Source organism: Balearica regulorum, chromosome 2 (assembly GCF_011004875.1).
Source record: "Balearica regulorum gibbericeps isolate bBalReg1 chromosome 2, bBalReg1.pri, whole genome shotgun sequence".
NCBI lineage: Eukaryota > Metazoa > Chordata > Aves > Gruiformes > Gruidae > Balearica > Balearica regulorum.
The window spans coordinates 101,541,735-101,561,519 of record NC_046185.1 but is presented as its reverse complement, the minus strand read 5'-3'; the positions used below and the strand labels follow the sequence as shown (position 1 = coordinate 101,561,519).

The window sequence follows — 19,785 nt, the reverse complement described above, 5'->3', positions numbered from 1 at the left end:
ATTTTCCATCAATCAGGGCCTTAGGAAGTAGTATATTTGATTTATATTATAAAGAGTAGTGACCTTGAACACTGATATTTGGTAATAATATCCTCCTGCTCAAAGAGGTGAAAGATTGCACCACCCATTTATAACGGTTGAAAGCAATGAGGTTTCATGCAGCCACTTCTATTGGTCTGCCCAGCTTCCATCCTTTTTGCAACGCAATCCATCTCCCTCTCCTCACCACCGCAAAGCAAGAAATAAGCCATCAAAAACAAGGCGGCTTGGAGGAAGACTCCTGTGATTCCCAGTGAGATAAGATACCATTAACTCAGGGAAGAGCTAAATTTCTAATACTGATCATCAACCAGTAAAGAAAACATCCAAACACTAGAAGGTGCATAATTCATCAAAACACTCTTTGGACTGGTGCAGAATGTATCACAAAATGTAAATGTTTTTATTACAAATATATACTTAAGATGAGGAAAACGAACATGTACACAGACTTTAATCATACAAAAAGTATCAAAACTAGAAAACAAGAACTGCCACTCAAACTCACACTAATGAAGAAAGAAAAGAAAGAAAAGAAAGAAAAGAAAGAAAAGAAAGAAAAGAAAGAAAAGAAAGAAAAGAAAGAAAAGAAAGAAAAGAAAGAAAAGAAAGAAAAGAAAGAAAAGAAAGAAAAGAAAGAAAAGAAAGAAAAGAAAGGCAGACAGCAAGCTATGCTGAGCAAAGTTAATCCTGTTTGTTCAGAAAGGTTTTCAAGGTCATTTATTATTTAGAACTAAGAATATGTAAAAATTAAAGGTAAACCAAGAAACTCATCACTTAAGTTTTGCTTCAAGAATAACTTCATGAGAGAGATGTATAATTCTGTTCTTGTAAAAAGCCTCGTGGAAAGTATTCCTGAAATGCTGCTCTTTGGTTATCCAGCTTGCAGTCACAATTTTGTAATCAAATTCAAACTAAGCACCCCCTTCCCTGATCAGGTACGCTGAATTTGCTAGCAGTATACAATCACACCGTGGATTCCACTGGAGTTGCTAAAGTTTTCGGAATTCATCTCACCACAGGCAGTACCACACTATGAAACATACCCTAGGGTTTGCTGCCTGCCCTACGTTTTCCTGAGACATGGAAAAAAAAAAAAGTCAATTATAGATCAGTTACATTTTAAAATAAGAGAAACATAAAGGATCTAAATGATGACTAATGTCCTGTTGGGGTTTTTTATATCAGTCCCCAACAGCCATTAGAACACTGCTCTGTTTCTATTGAAACAGACTAATTCTTATTTTTAAGCTTTCAATTTACATGGTTGCACAGGTTTTAGGGGTTTGAGTTTTTTTTTTCCTCATGAAAATGGCTGATGGAATACTGTCTCACAGTTACCAAATGAACATTTAGGAAAAAAAAATAAACCAGTGGCTAGGAATGGAAATAACATTCCAGTGGAAAACAGCAGCGAGCTTTTAAAACTGCATAGGTGGGGACCATTAGCCCCCTGGTGGGCCAAAACTTCAAATTAAATCACATGAAGAGGAAGCAGCTGTAATAGTAAATCAGCAACAACAGGAATAACTGTCTCATCCGCTCTCCGATCAGGGTGTTGAACAACAAGCAATGGGAATAATTCATGCCAAGAGCGCCAAGGATGTCGTCTTAATATGGGGGGCACGGACACCTGTATTTTAGGAGAAAGTTCATGTCCCAGTTACAGGCAGACAAAACGGATCTTCAACTACTGACAGCTGCTCTGAGAGCTAAATATTTACAAGTAGGGCAAATCAACTTTGCACACAACTGTGTGTGATAGAGGTTTGGTGTCAACTGTTAGGCTGTTTATTTTAGCCCTTTGCATCATGAGTTTAGGAGTCTGAATTTACACCAGGTAAAAGGAGAAAACAACAGATCTCTTAAACACCATTAATAAGTGAACCAACACTTCCTATTCTCACTCAAATCCCTTTTGCTCCAAACTTCCAGCCCTATGTAGGAACCTAATTAAATTCACTATCTAATCACATACAGGGTAGGTTTTTGTTTGTTTGTTAGGGTTTGGGTTTTTTTTTTTTTTTTTTTTTTTTTCTCCAGTGAACCTCACTAGATCATTCACCATTCTGTTACTGGGTAATTTTGGTGCTAATAAAAGCAAGCTGATTTTGTAAACAAGAAAATTGATCCAAACTGCAGAGTTTGGATGTACAAACTCAGAGCATTTGTTATAGTATTAAGGCCAATTATCATTATATTCAAGTAATTACAAGTCTGCCTTTGGTCACAGCTCATAGTTTATTTCTCACTCTGCCATCACCACCCAGCAGAAACAAGTAATCTCAACAGCTGGCTTCTGATCTCTGCTCCGCTGTAATTGGAGATGACTGAGAATGAAAAATGTTGGAAAAAGGTTCCAAGTAAATGAAGGAGGTTCTGAGCCTATTCCTTAGCCAACAATTCAATATAAAGCATACTCATTGCAGATTATCTGACATGGGGTTTAACTTCATTTTTGTGGGGTAGTCTAAACAATCCTTGTCATAAAGAAGACAAGAAATCCCCAGTTGTCACTGTCATGAGATATGTGCATTTCTGGTTTAAAGACCACTTGAAATGATTTATTTCTTTAATAAACAATTTCTAGTAATTTTTTTCCACTTTATCCTCATGCCACTATTGTAAACACTGTTTTCAGCAGTAGCAAACATCTTTTAAAGGAAATCTACTCCATCTGAAAAATGAATTTACTTGAATCTACAAAAACATCTGAAGATGTTAAAATATCAGACATTAATCCCACTGAAATTCTCCTATTTGTTAACCTGCTGTACCTTTGTACAAATGAAATCTAATCACAAAATCCCCTTATTTTTTTTCTTGTCCTTCCCTTCTTGTTCTTCTCTTTCTTGTGAGATTTTTCTAATGCAAACAGGACTGGCTTCTCCAGCAGTACAGTTCTCTGCAGGTTGCCTCAATGGGAGACCCCTGATGCTGACCGTCTCAGTAGTCCACATATGCTTATCAATAACTGCCTGACCTCCTTGCTATTCCTTCTCCAACAGCAAATTCTTACAAGAGCCCGCAGTGCTGCGCAGACCATAGAAATACCTCTCCTACTGCAGAACAGAAATCTGAAAGACCATCTGCCAAGGGGAGGGCTGACTTAAACGTTTGTCAAAAACTGCCTGCAGACTTGAGGATAATCAATCTGATCCTGCCATTCCTGATCACACCCTTAGAATTAAAAAAAAATAAAATAAAATCACAGCCAAAGACTGAAAGGCATGGAAAAATCAAATTCACTTTAAATGTGCTCATTGTTCAGAATGAGCTCACCCTATATAAATTTATCTGCTCTTCAATTATTTGAGTTCCCCCTTATTTATTCAGCATGGACTTAACAGGCACTATTTACATACTTGATGCAGTGCTTGTGCTAATTACTTTGCTGAATCAGTTCCTTAACTGAGAAACTGTGAAGACATCTGTGTACATACCGTATCACTGTAACAACCTGAATATAATGCAAGTTTAAACAGAAACTGAAATTTGGAGGAATCAAATTCCTCCTGTACTTCTGAAGTACCCTGCAAGCATTGATTCATCATCAAGCATCCAGGCCTCCTCTTACCCTGCCAGCTCAACCACATGGATCACCACTGAAAGACCCCATTGCAGGGACTTTCTGAAAGAGTAAATCAAACTGGGAGCAACTCACTGGTGCCAATGGAGGTTTGGAAGGATTAGTTTCCAGTTCACCAAGAAATCCCTATGTGACCTGTATGTACACAGGGCTTCTAGAGGAGAGAGAGAGAATGGAGTTACACAAAATCCTGTACAAACATCCCTACCCCAGACTCAAAAAGTAACTCACACCTAACTGTCACAATTAGAAACTGCAGGATATCTGGCAAGCTAATGAAAAAAGTAGACTGAAGAAAAAAGACAGATCTAGGTACAGAGCTGGTGAAAGAGGCAAACTGTCAGGCTATGATCTAAGGGATCAATATTTTTTCTGTACTGTGGAAAGTGCAGGTCAGCTTATCATTCAGCAATGTATCATTCACACAAATGCAGTATTACAGCTCTGCTCACGACATACCACGTACAAACTGGTCCCATCGCAGTCTCATTTTTACTTTGAGGGACAAAGCTTTAGATAAGTGTCTCATAGCCTGACTTTCTAGAGTTTCTTTATTATGCTCAAACATATTTCCTCTTTTCAAAAGTTTTTCGGTTTTTTTTTAACCCTTCTGGACAGTCTTAAGGAAGTGAAAGATGACTGTCCACGCCTGTTTTCTTAACGCTTGCCACAAATAGCACAACAAGATATGAATGGCATGATGAATGTTGGCTGACCTACTGGAATGCAACGCTTGGAGAAATTACTACATCCCCAAAACTCCTGTTAAAAGGGAAAGCCTAGCAAAAGGATGATTGGCTTAACCACCCCTTCACAACACAGGAGGAAGTGATGGCTGGTTGAGTGGCCAGTAAAGTCTGTTCAGCATTAGTGCGCTTCAAAATGAGGACCAGAAAAATATTTCTCTGAATTTTCACTAATAGAGTCATAATCAATAGTTTTAAAATATGTCTTTAATAGCATAAATTGCTTTGAAGGGTTGGTTACTATCACATAAGAGCTGCTACACACAGTGACTCAATTTAAAAGCCTGAACAAATTCCATTTTATGTGGTCATCAGGAAAGCCAAAAGGTAAAGATAATTCTGTACACACAGTAAAAATTTCTGTTCATGGGATCACAGTATAGCTTAGGCTGCAAGGGACCTCTGGAGGTCATCTAATCCAACTCCTACTCAAATCAGGTCCAGTTAGATGTGATTGTTCAGGCCCTTGTGCAGTTGTTTTGAATATTTTCAAGGACAGAAATACCACAGCCACTTTGAGTGATCTGTTCCAGAATTTGACCACCCTCAGGGTAAAATATTTTTTCTTGCACCTAATTGCAATTATTTCCTGTGTTCCAACTTTTCCTATCCTATCTCTGCAAGACCTGTCTGACCACAAGACAGTCCAGCTCTGCCTTCTCTATGCCCTCCCCTTAGGCAGCTGTAGACATCAATAAGATCTCCTCCTAGCTTTCTCTTCAAAAGCTCGACAAATCTATTTCTTGTATGCCATGTACTCCATCCTCCTAATCACTTCAGTGCCCCTCTGCTGAGTTGCTCCAGTACATCAGTAAGCCTCGTCCTGGGGTGCCCAAAATTGGACAGAGCACTCTAAGGTCTCATAACTGCCAAGCTCAAGGCACTAGGCACTCCTCTGGGCTGGCGGCTGCACTCTTGCTAATAGGGTCTAGGATGCAGCTGATAATTACAAAGGGGTTTCACTGCTGACTTGTGTTCATCAGCTTGCCCAGAGGAAATCCAAAGTCCATCAAGCTGCTTTCCAGTCGGTCAGCTCTCCACATCCATGCTGCAGCACAGTGTTATTTTGTCCTGGATTGAGGACATTTTACTTGCCTTTGTTGAACTTCATAAAGTTACTGTCAGTCCATTTTTCCAGACGGTTGAGGTCCCTTGCTGTCGCCTATCCTCCGGCCAGTCAACTATTCCCCCAATTTGGTATCATCTCTGAAATTGCTCAAAATGCACTCTATCTCACTGTCCACGCTGTTAATAAAGACATGAAATACTAGTCCCAGTATCAACTCCTGGGCAACACCATTAGTAACTGCCAGCTAGACTTTATACCATAGATCACCACCCTGTGAGCCTGGCAGTCCAGCCAATTCTTTCAGCCACCTTACCATCCATTTATCCAGTTCATCTCCCACCAATTTAAGAATATTGTGGGAGACTACGCTGAAGACCTAGCTAAATTCAAGGTTAAAAAACCCCCAAACCAACAAAAACCCCTGAAACAAAACAGAAAACCCCAAAACAAAAAAAACCTTCTCACCCCAAACCCTGAAAAACAAGAAAACTGCAAACAACCCCCTCCTCCCTAACCTCCCGAAACCAACCCACCCCAAACACCAAAACTCCATGGCTTTCCTCTCCTCCAAAAGCCAGACATCCTGTCAGACAAGCCACTCGGGTCAGTCACATGATTTGCCATTGGTAAATCTATGCCAGCTGTTCCCAAACACCCTTTGTCCTTCACGTGCCTAGAAGTGGCTTCCAGGAGGGTTTGCCCCGTCGAGAGTGAGGTTCGGCTGCCCTGTAGTTCCCCAGATCCCCTTTCCTGCCCTCTCTGAAAAGCAGGGTGACATTTCCCTTTTTCCAGTCATCAAGAATCCCCCAGATTGTCAAGCCCTTTGAATGATGAGAGAGAACAGCCTCATAATGGCATCAGCCGGCGCTCTCAGCACACTTGGATGCCTCTCATTGCAGGATTATTTCTATTACTTCTGGTCTGCAGTTACAAAAACTACAGCTATGTTTTGCAAGTGCTTATTCAGTACAAGTCTTTACAGCAGTTGTGGTTTCTACTACCCACAGGATGACACATGTATTAGAGTACTTAGAAATGAACACACTAACTTCTATGGTCTACATATTTTTTGAGAAAAGATGTGTTTGGAAACTAATATGAAGTGACATACAGACCAAGTGACACTGACTCAGATTATTCCACCTATGTAGGATAACGTAGTATTTTAGAAGTAAAACAACAATATTACTTTGGACAATTCTGTTTAGCAGTGTTGTCTACTACACTTAGTAACAAAATTCAATACATTTTGTCTTTCTCCTTGCCAAGATGCTTAATTTAAGTAAATGTTCGCATACACAAGTGATTAAAATTCTCATGTATTTATATACATTAGCATATATTCACGGTATGAAATGCTCAAACTATATGAAGCCATAACACAAACTTGACCTAAAGGATCGTTTACCACAGAGGTGATGTAGCTGCTTAGAACCAATTCCATAACACGAACTTGACCTAAAGGATCATTTACCACAGAGGTGACGTAGCTACTTAGAACCAATTCCAGATTCTGCAAACTAATGGAAGAAAGTTTGGGTTATATTTGCAAATTCTGAAACAGAAAAATTAATTGTGCCTTGGACCCCCTTACTGTTCTGCAAACTGCTTTTTCAAATGTATGAAACAACCCCTGAATTTTGGTTAGATTAAGTTATCTTTCCAAAAAGTAAAACATGCTCTCTCATTATATAAGTAAGTTTTAATCAGAGCTTAAAGCAACTTCGATGCAAAAGAGCTCAAGAAACAGCTTAGGAAGCTCAATGTAAGAGTTCAAGAAACAGCCTGATTCTATTTGAATGAAAATGTGTTAATATATTTTAATGGTTTCTAAAAAAAAATTGTTTTATATATTTTTCCCCTCAAAGTGCATTCATATTTCTTGTGTTATTTTATGTAACTTACAAAGTCAAATCAGAGCTGGACCACAGTAAAAAAATAAGTAGTAGGACTGCTCAATAAGAACTTTTCTTAATTACTTTTAAGTTACAATAACAAAACATTCTGATTTTGCATGAAATTAAAAACCAAAACCTCTCCCTCAACCACAAGACACATGCACACACTTCTACTACACCTTTCACATTCATTTTTACTGTTACTTTGGAGATTTTGCCAAACCAACCACACACTGAAATAAAGAGTTCTGGCTCAGCTACCTATCTACTCTTTAGTAACATCAAGCTAACTTTAATGTAAGGATACTCTACCATCCGCTTTATATTTAGATGTGAAGTCTGATAGAAAAATCTAATATCCATGTGACTAACAGTGGCTTTCCATTTTATCTTCTGTAGTTATGAAAGTGGAAGCTACAAATGGATTTATTCAAGGTTTTCCTTTTCAAAAAGTCACGTATCTGAAAGATGAAACTGTTTAGAACAAGTCCACTGAGTTTCCTTATTTATCTAAATTCATTGCATAAGTCTCAAAACCAGACCTGCTTCTGCAGCCAATGCTTCACCATCAAGGCATTTACAAAGGAAGTTTACTACCTGTGACTACCGTAACGTTCAGCAGTTTTACAACTTATGTCAAATATTGTTTCTTTTGCTTGCTTCTGTGACTATTATTGATAAGCAAATTATTTTGATATGAGGAGTATTTTGGGATGAGGAATAAGAAAGCTTGTGACAGTAGTGAAAGTTTAGTTAAAATTATTCCTTCTTTCTATGGTATTAACGCATACACACACGTTAGAAATAGAGAGTTCCCAATAAAAAGTGTGCAGCAGATAGGACCAACTGATCATTAAATACCAAAGAGAGCCTAAGAGGCTTCTCTCTCCCACAAAGCAAACCCTTGTCCTTGCTTATAAAAGAGGTCATTCTACCCCATAGGGACCTCTGATCCTAATAGCTTACTGCTAGAGCATAAACTAGCAGCCCTGTCCCGCTTGTTTTGTAGCTACAGTGTGCTAGCAAAGGGGAGAGAAGGGGGGAAGGAAAGGGAACAATATAATAGGTCACTTGCTGCTGCAAACAGCATGATAGCTAAACTTATTATGAGTCTGGTTTCATTCTGCCAGAATAAGAGAGACTCAAACGGGCATCAAGACAGGCCGCAGAAGTTTGCTCAGTGCCAACACTGTAGCATTATGCATCTTGCTTTCAAGGAGGATTAATGATACCATACATCATGATGATAAATTGGGTTTTGCAGCCAGTTTGAAGAGAAAGGGGAGGAAAGGATTTCGAAAAAACTGGAGGGGAAAAAACGTAGTTGAATTTCATGAGTTGGTTCTATTTCTCTGGTTGAAGGATGAGGAAATTGTTCTTTAAGAGAGAAGTCTGTGCTTTTTCTGCCAGCCACTTGCCTGTGACCTCCTATTTGCAGGCGTGTGTTACCTGCACAATGGCCTGTTTTGAAGGTTAGCTCTTGCACAAATGAAAAAAAAAATTTCCACATAATCGTTGCATGTGCCAGGTGAAAAAAGATAAAACTGAAATTTGCCTTTCCATATACAGACATCCTACAAGAATTAAATTGGTTTTCAGAGATGGTGGAAATCTACTAAGTTAGCAGAATAAAAGTCTTATGTGCATTAGTGATCAGGGACAGAATTGGCTGATGTTAATTAGTTCTTTGCTGAACCAAGAACATTATTCAAGAAGCAAGTTCAATGACAGAAAACATCAATGATCAAGAATATAAAGCATAAAGACTAGATGACTACAGGGAATGGATTTTGCAAAAAAGGGCCTTAAACACAAAGGAAAGCTATTTCAGAACACACAGACAGGCACAAGTTTACAGTTGTTATTCTGCAGCCCTGCATACAGCACACAGATATGCAAGTCCCTCAAATGTGGAATTACTGTTCTCAGCTCTATGCCTCACAAACACACTTTGTGAACCATTGATATGCTCATGTTGTTCTTGTACTACAAGCAGAGAGAGATTACTTGAGTCTCCAACAGAAGGGTCTGTCTAGCAGCCTGCAGAAATACTCTTTAGCTTTTCACTCTTTAGTGAAAAGCGAAAGAGCAAAATTTCCATAAACTTAAAAACTGAAGAACTAAAATTTATTATTTCTATGCCTATTGTCAAAACACAAATGAGAAATCTGCTTTGAACTCTGAATTCAAAGTGATGCATACAAGAAATCTTGTTTATGACTTAGGAATTCATTGGGAAAAAAAGGGTAACGTGCCACTCATAATAACATACGCTCGCTGTTTTAAAACCAAAACATAGGCTATCGGTCTGCTGTAGATGAAATATCAGATGCAAAGAGTCACACACTGCACAAATTCAAGGAAATGGTCAGGAGCTGTAGGCATATTACAGGATGCAGTGCTAATTAATGGAGGCTTTTTACTGAGTATCCATCTCTGTAGTGCTAATGAGTTTGGATTAATTTAAACAACATGTTTTCATGGAAACTGATTAATTCTTGGGAAGTAACATGGCATACTAAGTTTCAATCACTAAAAATGTTGGTAGCCAAGCTAAATAACTCTCTGAATCTGAGTTCAGAAAGAGAATAGCTTACAAATTCTACAACAGCAGCTTGCACACAAGCTACCAGCCTGTGTTAGAGAGATTTGATGGAAACTCATTCTCCAGAAAGCATTCACCTGCCCAAATTTCCTGCATTTTTGAGAGCTGAATCCTGTAAGTCCTATTTCATTCAATGTTTTTGATGACTTTTTTGGTTTTTAAATAGTTGCCCAGCAAGAGTAGAAACCAGCTACATTTTTACAGATGGCATTTTAAAAATTACTTGAAAATTATTTGGAAATAATTTGGGTTACAGTAAAAAGTTGAAATTTTAAAAGGCAATCAAAGAAAGAAGAATAGCTTATGTCTGACTGAAAAGCTAACAAGAATGAATAAATAATCTCTGCCCTACTACATATTCCAGGATTAGGGGAGATGTCTTTTAGAATGTTACATGTTCTGATCACAAACACTCCTCCAGAATTAAGAAAGTACTATCATAAGTGACAAATATAAGTGTCAAATGCTTTGTTTCACACTAAGTTATGAGCCAAGATATAATAATGTAAATGCCAAACTGGAATACAGAAATACTTTAATAAAAAAAGGTTTGTTTTGCTTTGTTTCTCAGCAATTCTATATATCTCAGCCATCTTATTTTACCTCACAGTACTGAATTCTAAGGAAAAGACTGATTTTAATTACAATTATTCTCTGTATAAAGGGAGAAAATAGCTCAATAATCTGGCAAACTACAGTATCAGAATAAAAGAAAGCAGGGAAAATAGTCGGCATGTGCAAGGCAGTCAGCTAAACACCGAATGCACTTCGGGGACCCCAATTCCATAAGTCAGCAATACAAAGGGGTAATGTATAGATACAGTTTCCAAGGATGATAATCCTTATCTAAAGTTACCTCCTCATGATAGCGTAGATAACAACATTCATTCATTAAGAATTACATGGCCTGTATCTGCAAATATGTAAACTTGTCGCTGTACCTGACTACAAGGTAAAACAGTTCAGTAGCAAGTCAGTAAGTAACCTCAAAACTAGAGGTGGTGCCTCTTTTTTTTTTTTTTTTTGAAGAGAAAAACAATAATCAGGAAGATATACATAAAAAATTAGATAGTCTACAGATAGAAATAACATCATAATCCCCTGATTCCTGTCAAAACCCTCCTCTAATGTTCAGAATTACTTAAAATATTTTCTCAAAGGGATGGTAGCTTCTCTCTAAATGGGTCAGCTTGACCAAAAAGGAGAATGCTTGCATAGCACTACTAATGTAGTTTCTCTAATTCTCTAATTCTAAATCATGAAGTCGTTTATCTACTGAATTCTCACTGTGTACCAGATTCTCGTTGGTGTGTAATCACCTTAATCTAAATTTATTTGAAGTATTAAATGATACACCACCAAAATATGTCATAATCAGAATGCAATTAAAATCTGTTGGGAGATGTCCACAGGGAGGTCAAAGTGAAATCACTCAAGTGTTTTGAAGGATATTAATGTATTTTTCTCATACAGATTAACACCCATTAAGGTCTCATTCTAAACAATAATTTACCTTTTGTTGAACTTATTACATGACAATACAGGAACACAAATTAAATCAAAATTAAGAGAGATGAGCTTCCATTCGTGAATCTTTATCAGAAGAATATCCAAAGTGCAATTACTGAATCTTTTGCAGACTAGAATTCAAACAAGTCACTCAGAAAAAACAGTTTATTATACCATGTAGAAAAATGCACCAAGCAGATGACACTAGGAAAAAAATATTTTAAAAAAAATTGAAATAATCTAATAATATCCCTATTTATTAAATAGTTTTTCTTTAAACTCTTGCTAGAAGTCTACATGTGTTATACAAGTTTACCTTTGTCTTCATTTACAATTTTCTGTAATGTGTTCCTTATACTGATTACCAACCCCTCCACATCCTATATTTAGCTCTGAAAGACACAAGCCAGCAATGTAATTTGAGGAAAAAATTTATGAAGGTATTGAACTTCACAGATCTTACAACAGCTGCTCAGCTGCATTAACTGCTAGAAAGCCATCATTAGGGAAATGATGATAAAAAATAATACACTTGCCTTAAAGACTTCTTTAATGAGTTACCCCTAACACTAGGAGATCACATTTCCCTTCAAACCAGGTAATTGCATTTCAAATACTACTTCTCTGCACAGTGGTTTTAATGGTTGAGTAACAGTACTGTTATTACTTGTTCTTTTGTTTCTCGAGATGGCTTTTCCATCAGGCGTACTTTTCATCATTTCACGAAGAGCTCAGTTTTAGGAGACTCATCCAAGCTGCAACGGGCATGTTGAAGCCCCAGTTCATAGGTGATTAAGGAAAGAATGTGTATTTGATTTTAGAGAGGAGCAGAGAGGGAAGGCCAGGTTCCAAAGCCTGACTGTGCTGTGTGCACGTGCTAAGGAACACGTCACTGTGGCAGGAACACACAAACCACCACAGCGGTTAGGGCGAGTGGTGCAATTTGCCTGGTATGGTACCCTTGCCCACGGCTGCTGCTTACCAGATGTTTCCAGGGGCATGGGAAAAATCAGTGTGGAGAAAAATTCTTCCAGGCAGCAGCAGTTCAGTCAGTCTTACATAAATTCTTCACAAGTCAAGCATAAAAAGAAAAATCCTTTGAATAAGTATACCAACCAGGTATGTCTCTTCTGAACGCGCATGAAAATCTTGTGAATTCTCTTACTGGTAAGTGCTATTCATATTGTATGATTTTGTTCAATTTGAATATAGAAGCTGCAACTGGTAGTGATACTAGGGAAATAATTCATTGTAAATGAGTTTCACATCAAAGAATCAGAAGTAATGAGGGAGGTTTTTCTTTTGTTGTCACTACTATTTTAATACAGCATAGGCATGCTTAAGAAACTGTTAAAATTTAAAATATTCAGCCTTTCAACACTTACAATCATATTAGCACAGCATATAGATGACTTATCCACTTAGTAGCACTGCAATCAAGTCATAGAAATCTACGACTGATGCGTGGCTTCACAGTTCCACAAATAAATTATCTTTAGAGGAACTTACAGAACCATTTTCTTTCAGGAGCCCTGAAGATGAATTCTAACCCAAACTTTATAATGGAATCACAAATCAAACACAAATGTTATCCAAAAATGTTCCTCATTTTTCTGAAAGAAATATGATCGCATAGTTAAAGGAGTACTTTTTTGCATATGTTTGTATTTTCTGATAATGATAGATGGGATATTTTATAGACCAGTTTTACTAAAATGCCAAAATGCGTATCACTAAGCTGGATAAAGAAATAAAATACATACAATGCACTACAAAGCCATCAAATATCTAACCCAAAGCATGACCGAAAAAATAAAAGTGTATACTATCATATACTCTGCACTGCTGCAGAGGAAACATGCTGCATATACATATGCCATTTGTCACTTCTACACACAGAAATGAGCTTTAGCAATGCTAGAAACAAGAAGAAACCTACTGAAAGATCTGTTCTTCCTCTGTTTTAGAAACAGGAGAAATGTCATTTCTTACACAGCACGTTTTGACTGCCAATAATTCCTTTTTAACAACATGAGCTTTAGCCCTGGGCCATGTGCTGTAATTCCAAATAATCTAATAAAGTTTTATAGTAACTCTTAAGTCATAACATAACACATCTTTTTGTCCCTACACAACAATAACAACAATTTGGTTGCAACTTAGAATACGTTAAATACCTTTTAATTTTTTTATTTTTTTTCTAGGAAGGGAAAACAGTTGGTTAATAGAGATGGGGATAAAGTGGCTTTTTGAGTTTACCATATTTTCAGAAAGACTCCTTTCTAGTATTTCCTCTCTATCTCCACCCTCTAGTAAAATACAGAAAGCAATGACCTATTTCACCATTTTGCCTCAAAGGAAAATTAAAAGGATACCGTAAATTCCAAATAAGGATTACAGAATGCAGTGAAACATGTAAGCATAAAACCAAACATGACGCACAGGATGAAAACACTTCCCTGAAACCCACAGAGATCCTCCAGACATACCTGCAGTATCTCAACTCAGATATTGTTTGAGGCTCAGCCATGGGAAAGAAGCCTTTTAAGAATGAGCATGAACAAACAAATGCAAACAGAAATCAGAGAAACGAGTAAAACTGTGTTAAATAACACCACACAGCATTAACTACAGATTGGCACAGAAAAATAAACTGAAACCTCTTAAAAGAAAATTTTCAAAAGAAATACATTCCTTTCCTCCAGTTGTACAAAATACCGAGTCATTTAGGGATTACAGTGAAGTCTGCCCTCATTTATTTATGTTCAGAATTACTATTCCAACAAGGGGTTTGATGCCACTCTTACTTATGAAATACTAGTTTAAATCTGCATTGGTCTGTAGGAATACAGAAGAACGGACAAGTTTGAGCTTCTGTTTTTTTTGAAACAATTCATGTTTTGCATTTACCAAGAACTGAGTTACTAGATACCAACACTATTAACTGAATCCTCCAATTCAAGTCTCCAATATGGACTCACATTCCGTAAGCTTGTATTTAAGAAATATATCTTTAATCAGGAAAACAAGAGTTGTATGATCAATTTGTGCATGTATCATTCTATTCCAGTAACTTTTGAACTCATTGGCCAACTTCAATCAAATTTGATTGAAAACTAGAAATCTCAACAGTAACTTACCACAAGTTTCATGAACACTAGTAACCAGCCAGAGAAGCATGTGGCCCAAATGGGTGTCCCATTTCAGGGAAGGCAGGCAGGAATCTGCCACTACTCAGTTTATTTGGTTACAGCCACCAGGCTGGATTAGCTACAACTCCTCTACAGCAAGGATATCACAGGCTCCATGAGGAAGGAAGTGGACTTCATACTGGTGAAGAATATCAGCATCACAGGGCACCAAACTTTAAGAAAGCAGGCTTCTATCACATCATGAAAGGCTTGGTCTTCAAATAAAGACCACGAGCATTACATAAGTAAAAGTACAGACTCACAAGAATTTGCAACTTGTAATTACAGTTACTTGTCCAAATACTTTTGTCTATTTATACCTAAAGAAGAGTATGTAACAATAATCAATAGTATGGGCGAGTTAAATGATTCTGTCTTCAGGTTGTTAATATTCTTTCTCATTAGGGCTCCAAGCAATTCATCATACCATATGCTTGAATGCAAGCCACTGGAGCAATAGTTTTTCTGCATATTCTCTCTGTATACGTTTCTATGCATGAAAGAACAAATATTGAGACTATCTGACAGTCTCCATTTTATTTTGCAGGTCTGTTCCAACACATTTAACCACAATGCATATCTCCTCTCTCTTTCCTCCCCTTCAACCTGCCCTGTCAATGACCTTAAACCCAATTTAAACGAGCCACTCTCTGCTAGTAATGAGAAATAATTCAGCCTCAATGATGGTTTGTTAAAGTCTCTCTCATAAAAGAAATCACACATATCTTTTCAATCATTTTGAATCATACAAGGACTTTTTGGCTTAAAAAAGAAATCATTCACCAGTGATGTTAGAGAGGCTGGACGTAAGTCAAAGTTCAAAGTAAAATCATTTATTTGTTCCAGCCCTTAATTATAAATTCAACCTAAGGGAATCATAGCCTGAGCAATTTCTATGACACAGTCTGAGAATGGCTAAGTTTTGCTGCTCTCTCAGATCAAGAGAGAGGATTTAATAATTCTCTGCACTGCACATTAATGTTTTTTTGCCCCTCTACAGAACAGCACACAAAATACATGAAATTAACGACACAAACTACACAAAAGAACCCGTGAAATTCGCTTGCAAATAAGTCCAGTACGGACTTTTACTTTCAAACTTGTCTCAAGTACTCTGAAACAATTACAGACAGATCTACAAATGGATTCAGGCTCCTAGTTCCCACTGTCCCAGAGCACTGATCTTTACTTTACAAAGATACTTAAACACCTCTGAGCTTGTTTTCAGGATACGTGATCAGGGAACCTGGTTGGTACACTTTGTATGGAGTTTGCAATTCTTCAACTTTGCACGAGAGCTTCTGGTACCTTTTGTGTTTATTCCAATCACTGAAACAGAATGATACGATAGACTGAAATTCTGGATGAGAAGCAAAAACTTGCAAAAATGGACTCCACTGTAGCCCAGATAAACAATTTAACATGCAACGATCACAATGTAAAAGTGTTATTGATTTAGAGAAGGGGAATTCATATGAAAGTGTCTGCCTCATTAAAAATAGGATCATAAAACAAAAAGCTCTGTGCTGCTAGACACAAACTGTATTGTGTCTTGCAGGAGTGTCAAGTCTTGGCAAACATCCAGTTGCTGAACCATTGCCAGGCACATCAGATATATATTAATGCAGGATAATCTGTAAGAAAAGCATTCTTTCATAAACATTTTTTTCTTTGTAAAACCATCAATCAACTTCCTAGCTGAGCACCATGTGGCTCAGCTTAAGAGATCCTCAGAAATGCTTCAGTGTCTTTAAACCACTGACTGACTTCACAGACTTGGTGCCTTTCAGTGCCCATTGTCCTAAGTATTTGCCAAAGTTATTTGGCTGGCTGTCAGCAGCTAATTCTGATTTGTAACTTGGGAAACCAGCAGCGGGAGGTCACTCAGACCTGACTAGCGACATCCTCAGCACCAATTAGCCAAGGTGCAGACTGCCAGGAAAGAATTTTTTCCAGTTCAGATTAATTTATAGGAAGAACCGGAGGACCACCTAAATATCTGTCAGAAAAAAGTAATGCAAGCATCTTGTTATTTAGCCCACTTTAAACTGCAAAGAGAAGCAAAATGATCCAGTTTTGTACAAAAGCTCTATTTCCTAATAAAGATATATTCTAACAAATACAAGTGCATTGGCATTTCAAGAGACAGGTACTATAAAAATAAAACAAAGCACAAAGTTTCCAGAGAAATCTTATTACAGAACAGTAATTTTACATGAGCTACAAGGACTGAACTTGAAATCCAGGGAAAAAAATACACTGAAAGAATGGTTGAAACTATTTCTACACATAAAAGAACTCTACTGACATTCTGTGGAGTTTACAGAGTCCATCTCAAAGTGCTAATCCCTGCCTCTCTATTCCATAGGAAAATGGTACTTTCCTTAAGCATCTGATCTTCAGAAGAGCAAAGGCTGCTCGCTGGTTTCTAATCCAAAGCATTCCAATGTCATTACTTAAAACGCATGTTCCAATTTTGTAACATATATTAAAGCACTGTTATTTCTACATAGTTTCACAAGAGTCAGGATGAGGAAATTAGCATTGTTTAAGTCAGTGGGAGAAAATATAAACAACTGTAGCTGTAACTACTGGATGAATTTCTTGCAGTCAGATTTATGAAGCATGAGGGACTGGATGACTCCATGTAATGGCAATATTGCATTTCATCTCAGACTCGGGAGTAACTTCAATACAATCCAATTTAGAGGTGATTAAAAACTTGAAAGTTTTTTTTTATGGCTTATGTATCACCAGTTTGCTGCCTGTATCAGGTTCTAAACAAAGTGTTAATAATATAAACTAGCACACATGTCATGCATTACTGCTTTTGCTTGGACATGTCCACGTAAGCTGGCTTCAAGCAGATATCCCAGGCACTTATTTATAGGAAGAGAATACTAATGGCACAGAACTCAGCAGAAACCTGTTAGAGAACCTTGACAAATATTCTGGTGACCTGAAATTACAGTACTACTACTAAAAAAAAAAAAGGTGGCTTATTTCAAGCTTGATTGTGTATACTTACATGAGCTACAAGCCCAGCTGTGCCTGTAGACTGGTCATACTTAATTTCTTTAAAAATGGTTCTTTAGAAAGAGTCACATCACATACTCTAACATGAATGTTATTTGTTGATGCCTGAATGATCTCAGTAAATAAATAACATGCATCTTATGCTACAGAGCACTTAATTAGCTCTCTTCTGAATTGCAAACACTCCATGGCTATGTCGCCCATTGGAGACACGTTTTTTATTTCAAATAATGAATGCATTTTAGAAAGGAGAAAATAAAGTGGTTTTTGAAAGAGTGCACTTAATCTTGTTTCTGTTTCTATAACGAAAAAGTCAGTAGATAAATTTTCTTCTTACCATAATTAGTTCTAACATGATAGGAATGAATATAAGTCTACAATAGTGCCAGGTACTCTATAAATATCAACCCAATGCATCTTTTCTAAAAATCGCACTCTTAAGTCATCTGTTTGGATATTGGAAATGAAAAGCATATATACGATAGCTCTCAACAGACACATTCGTCTGAAGTAGTTATTTCATGAGAGATTTCTCCTTCATTCCAAGACACTATTACAAATTGAAATTATGACACATAACTTTCAGTACTGCTTCAGCCTCAAGGCAGGTCTCAATAGACACCTCTTCACCAACACTCCCTTGCAGACAAAGCCTGACAACCAAGTCTACTCGCACTGCCAAGTCTGTTCTGCTTCTTCCAAGCCCTTGTTTTACTTCTAAGGGTCCCATCCTACAAGAAGCTTAACAGGATCTATATTGTATCTACAATGGTCCCACTCTCCTAGCTCCTGCATGTTTATGTCCCCTACCTGACTTCTGCGCAAAACCAAACAGCAAGCTGAGGAGTCAAGCTTTTATTTTTTTCCTTCTTTGTTAATTATTAGTTTTCTGTTGAAAAATAGCATTCTGAAGTGGCCTTCTGTTTGGCTGCTCAATAAGCAATGGAATCAGAAAAGGCAGTTGGAAGGAAGAGCATGTGACAGTGGACAGCCCTGACACTGACCAATGTAAACTGCTGCAGATAAGCATCCTTAGAAAGAACCAAAAGATGTATTCAAGGGAAAAAACCCACCAATGACAAAAACAAACCAGAAAAGGATGGCATTTTAAATAGTCACAACTTTTCTCCAGCCACCTATTTCTCTTCCATTCTGCAGTGAAAAGGATAAAGAAACTCACTGATTAACAATGACTAAACCTAACCTCTCCCCATCCTCTCAAGGCTACTTTTAATCTGGACTAGCTCTCCAGATGTTCACAGAGCAACCATACAGTGCACCATCTTAGGGGAGAGGGCAGTACAGGAGCCAGTGTAAAGGGCCAGGAGTGGGAGGAGATTGAAGCTGCCTCCTTGAGCTCACTGCTAGTTTCTGTTAGCTGTGAAAGTAAATAATTTTGCCTGTTCATTTTAGGGCTTCTTTCCCCTTAAATCAACTTCAAATTCTCCTAGACCAGGTCAGTACTTGTTCAACAACAAAAGTAGCTACTGTGTTCCACTTAAAGGCTTCAAAAATTCAGCTGCCACAAGTGCTGCAAAGTGTTTTTCATTATACATACAAAGTTGATAAAGAGGATCTAGGAGAAGTTCTGTAATAGCTACAATTCCAAGTTCAAACCTAGGATGGCGTAAAGCAAATCAGACCTGCACTATGCCAAAGGATGTGAATGGTATTTAACTTTTCCATTTCTGATGTAAGAGCACAAGCCCTACAGAGTTTCAGTGTGGTTTGTTTTAATAATTGATATGCTGCAAAAACATTCTGCATAAAGAATGCATCTATTAAGTATTTAAACTAAGTATTTAAAATCAGGCATTAAAAATGCTATGAAGAATTTAAAACATAAGAGATTAAATACCTGAGCCCAAAATTGCATGTTATACATGGATAAGTCTTAGATTTTATTCTGATACCATTACATCTATATTCTTAATGAAACTCCCTGCCACATTTAGAACAACTTGTATTTATGTCAATGTTAACTATATCTCCTTACGCCTATGCAAATTCACACATTATACTTTTTTTTCCAAAATTCAGTCAACATATAGACAAAACAGTGTATATGGATTTCCAAATAGTTCTCCAATGTCCTTCACCAAT

The 19,785-nt window shown here is 37.4% G+C and overlaps 1 protein-coding gene across 6 annotated transcripts in view; it reads right to left on the bottom strand.

The window, feature by feature from the left end:
* Positions 1–19,785, bottom strand: part of CDKAL1 (CDKAL1 threonylcarbamoyladenosine tRNA methylthiotransferase) — a 441,944-nt gene that overhangs the window by 178,258 nt on the left and 243,901 nt on the right. The gene's annotated exons all lie outside the window — the stretch shown is intronic.